A 5,108-nucleotide genomic window follows, 5' to 3' on the forward strand; every position below is an offset into this window, starting at 1 on the left:
CCGGCGCAATGTATCTTCTAAATCATTCCAACGGTGTTTCTTTTGAGTGGGCCCTAACCCACAGGTTTTTCCTAGGATCTTACCTGACTCTTCTTATTTTCCTGGAGTTTTTCAAATACATTTCAAAGTTTGACGTAAGAATGAATTGACATCAGTCAAATGTCTTTCTCCAATATTTTCCAAATTATTTTCATCGTTGGCTCAACCTTTCCATTCTTCATTCCGGAGTGCCTCAACAATTCATGGCGGTGTTTCTCATCGTCATTCTCAACATTTGAAGACCGAAGAAGAGTTTTACCTCCATATCTTATCCGTTCTCTCAGAGATTCGTGGTTCTAGTTCGAGGCCATCCTCTCATAATTGTTTTGATCATGAGAATTCTTTTCACCCATCCGGAGCATTTCATGAGTTGTTTTCCATTTCTTTCCACCAAAGGCCATCTTTTCAAATATTATTCATTTCAGCTGGCAGCTCACATTCTCCAAATCTTACTGGTGCATCGATCAAATATCCTCTAATCAGTTCTTGATCTCTTTGTTCTGATGTATCTAAATCCCCTCAAGCTTCTTCATTCATTTGCTAATTCTTTCCGGTGTTTCTTTATATTTTTCATTGTTCATTTTCACTTCTTACGGTGGTTCATTCAAGATTCTCTTCTTTCGTTTATCATATCAATTTATTTGTTATTTCTATCCTACCGGTGGTTCGTTGAAGACATTCCCAAGTTTATGTTATATCTCTCTTAATTTTCTCTACGAGAATAAGTAATATGCCAAATCCGTTGATTGTCATCAATTTAATTGTTGAAGGATAAGCATAATGTAATTCTTATTCTTGTTTCATCGACTAAATTCAATTCGTTATTCCGGAGCCTCATCAAAATTCTCGGTTTCAATTGTTTCATCTTCTCTTCCCGCAATTCCAAGCTCTCTTAATTTTCTCGTCATGAAGATCCATCTAATCACTGCGAGGATTCACCTTGTGTTTTCAACTTCTCTTTCCTTTCGTTTGATCATTCTTTTATTACCGGAGTTCTTCATGGAGGTTGTACATGTTGGTTCATTAAGGATTTAATTCCCTCTCGAAGTGTTCATCAAGATTCTTTTTAGAGGATCTCAAGCATTCTTCATCTTGTAATCCGTAGTGCAATTCTTTCTTACGTATCATTAGAGGTGGTATTATGTCATTCTTGATAATTTGAGTTCATGTTCCATGATTCACATGTTGTTAAGAATGACATATGTTAAATCCATCAACCTCTTCGTTGGAGTTATCTTGGGTTATTTTTCACCTAAAACTTTCCCTAAGGTTTGTTGCTATTTATGGTGGTAATATATGATCCAAGTTCTTCATCTATCCTCCCGGTGAAATAATCTTCTCGTCTCCTTGTTCATATCAATCCAATTTATCGTTTCCGTTAATGGCAGAATTTCACCTCGTAGTTTTGAGATGTTTTCCATAAGCCCACAACAAGCTTACTCTTTTCGTTGTTGGTTTGTCAACAACTCCGTTCGACCCTTCTCCTAAAGATGCCTTTTCAAGCTATTTTGTGACAGAAGTTGGCATTTTCTTCTCAATTCTCCTATTTCAATTATCTATCTTCTATTGTTTTGTTCCGGAGGCATTGTGATGTTGCTTTCTTCAACCATCATCTCGTTTCATCAAAGATAATGTTCTTTTCGTGCTTATCCATTTAACCGGAGTGTCATGCCCTCTTTTCAGGTTCTATCATCTTATCAAGTTTTACCTCCCTTCTCAACCGGAGTGCTGTCTGAGATCTTTCTTACCCCTTGTCCCATTCTTTCAATAGTTACGGAGGCAGTGTGTTGTGATTTCATCAAGTATCTTCTCATCTTATCAAGTTCTTATTCAATTCCTTTTCTTTTCAATCGGAGTGCTGCCCGAATTTGTTCTTCCTTGTTCCTCTTTCTAACGGAGTGTTTTTTTTCAACTTCGATCACCTCCGTGGTTTTATTCCTTTCAAGTTGTTCAACCTTTCAAGGTTCATTGGTTTCATTCGTTTGTCAAATAAGCAACTTAGTTTTACCTTTTCTCTTCCTCTTCCGTTTTCCCTCAGGTGCCATTCTAGATCTCAGGACGAGATCCTCTCGTAGTGGTGGAGTGTTGTGACGCCCCGAGACCGTTGCGCCAGGTGTCTTCAGTGTTTCGTTGTCGTTGCCATGTCATTCGCTTGCGTGTTGCATCTTCCCATGTCATCATGTGCATTACATCATCATGTTTTTCGAAACTTGCATCCGTCCCGGCCTCCTCGTTCTCTCTGTTGTCCGTCCTGAGCCCAGACACAATTGCACGCGCCCGCGGCATGTCCGGAATATTATTTTACAAGTGGCCGGAAAATGTTCTCGGAATGGGTTGAAAGTTGGCGTGTGGTCTTATTATATGTAGATAGACCGCCTGTCAAGTTTCATCGCATTCGGAGTTCGTTTGATAGCCCAACCGTTAAACTATAGCGACTTTATAGTTGGTCAAAACATCGGACGTTTTCGGTGTCCGGAAACAATTGCCGGGCTGCACTCCTCTCCTCTCATCTCAGCCCAACCTCCATTTACAACCCACCTGCAGCCCACCTAAACCCCCCTCCATTTCGGACCGTCAGATCACGATCGAAGGTTCCGAAACGCTTTGAAAACCCCCCCTCAAAGCCCCCTAAGCCTAGCACCTACCCTATATAAACACCCCTACTTCCTAATTTGGAAAAGCCTAACCCCTAACCTCCCCTAACCTCCCGCAGCCGCCACCTCCCCCTGTCTCCTCGCTTTCAGCGCCGCTAGCCCATGCCCGCCACTTGTCACCGCCGCCACGCGCCACGGCGAATCCCAGCGCGCCACCTGTCCCTGAGCGCCGCCTCCAGCCAATCCCCATGTGCCACGTCGCCCTGGCCTCCTCCCACCTCCCCGCGGCCCTCCCGGCCCACACCAGGCCCGCCCCAGGCTGATCTGGGCCTGAGGTAGCCCACTCGCGCCGCCTCCGCGAGACCTCGTCGCCCTGGTCATCGCCGCGCTGCAGCCTTTGCCTCGTCGCCGACGAGCCGCGCGCCACCGCCGCCCCGCGCCCGCGCCGCCATCACCGGACTCCTTCCGCCAGGCCAGGCCTCGCCGTCCTCTGCTCCCTATTCTTCCCCGTGTTTCCTCTCTCTTCCTCACCCGATATCTCTCTCTCTAGGGCACCGCTGCGACGTGGAGCTCGCCGCCGGCCTTGCCTTCGCCCGACCAGGTCGGGATCCGCCGCTCCTCGACCGGTTCTCGTTCGCCTCAACCCCGCCGGACCCCGCCACCGCCCTCGAGCCTCGCCGTCGCCGACGTGAACCGCCACTGCCGCCCCTGCCTCCCTGTTCGTGCGGGAACGGGAGAAGGACGGCCACAGCCCCGTGGGCCGCGACCCACACGGGGCCCATCAGCGCCCTAGATCCGCGGCCCAGCTCCCTCCTCCTCGACTGGGCACGGCCCATGGTGAGGACGCGTCCAGCCCCTCCCCTGTTCCTCTTGGGCAGGCCAGTTTCGGCCCGCTAGTTTTTTTCCTGGTCCTGCGAATTTTGTCTATTTTCCTGAGATGGCAGATTTTACAGAAAACCCCCCTAGTTTCATGCATTTAATAACTTCGCAACCGTGGATCGGATCTAAATAAATTATATATGAAAGTTGCTTAGAATTTTGTCTAGTTTAATAATTTGCAACTTTCATCCATGTTTGAAATGTTTAAAATGTATTGGTTAAATTTGCTCCTATGCCATGCTAAAATGCTTAATTTCATAACTAATTAACCGTAGCTCCGAACTTAATAAACTTTATATGTAAATGGGGTAGAAAATGCCTAGTTTAACATGGTGGCTTTACTTTGCATGTTAACAACTCTAAAATTGTTTTTAGGGCAGAACAGTACCAAACCTTAAAAATATGCATATGGGGTTTTACCGGAATCGTTGTTCGTTGTTTCCGGCCTCATTTAAACTTGCCTAGATAGGTAGTTTTGTTGTGCTTCACCCCCTTGCCGTGTTAATCAACATTTAATATTGTTGGGTACATAAACGAGATGGAACTAAATAACTTGTTGTGGTGTTTCGTCAATATGCACCTTTGCATATTGAGCTCCACTTAATTTGTAGGATTGCTTGTGCACTTTTGCCATGCCATGTATCTTTAAACCGGACATGCATCATATTTGGTTGTGCATCATGCCATGTTTATGTGGTGGTTGTTTACTATGTTGTTTTCTTCTTTCCGGTGTTGCTTCTTCGGGTTAGTTCCGATAATGTCGCGTTGTGAGGATTCGTTCGACTTCGTCCGTTTGTCTTGTTCATGGGCTCGTTCTTCTTCCTTGCGGGATTTCAGGCAAGATGACCATACCCTCGAAATCACTTCTATCTTTGCTTGCTAGTTGCTCGCTCTTTTGCTATGCCTATGCTCAGATACCTACCACTTGCTTATCATGCCTCCCATATTGTTAAGCCAAGCCTCTAACCCACCTTGTCCTAGCAAAGCGTTTTTTGGCTATGTTACCGCTTTGCTCAGCCCCTCTTATAGCGTTGTTAGTTGCAGGTGAAGATTGGAGTTTGTTCCTTGTTGGAACATGGATATTTTGTTGGGATATCACAATATCTCTTATTTAATTAATGCATCTATATACTTGGTAAAGGGTGGAAGGCTCGGCCTTATGCCTGGTGTTTTGTTCCACTCTTGCCGCCCTAGTTTCCATCATATCAGTGTTATGTTCCCAGATTTTGCGTTCTTTACACGGTTGGGTTATAATGTGAACCCCTTGACAATTCGCTTTGAATAAAACTCCTCCAGCAAGGCCCAACCTTGGTTTTACCATTCGCCACCTAGCCTTTTCTTTTCCCTTGGGAGTCGCACTCTCGAGGGTCATCAATATTTTAAAAACCCTGGGCCAGTGCTCCTCTGAGTGTTGGGCCACCTTGTTAGCCGCCGGTGGCCACAAGGGGCAACTCTGGGCTGGCCTACCGGAAGTTTGGACAATCCGGTGTGCCCTGAGAACGAGATATGTGCAGGTCCTATTGGGATTTGTCGGCACATTCCGGTGACTTTGCTAGACTTGTTTTACCATTGTCGAGGATGTCTTGTAACCGGGAT

This window comes from Triticum urartu, chromosome 1A (genome assembly GCF_056163025.1).
Source record: "Triticum urartu cultivar PI428250 chromosome 1A, HENAU_Tu73, whole genome shotgun sequence".
Lineage (NCBI taxonomy): Eukaryota > Viridiplantae > Streptophyta > Magnoliopsida > Poales > Poaceae > Triticum > Triticum urartu.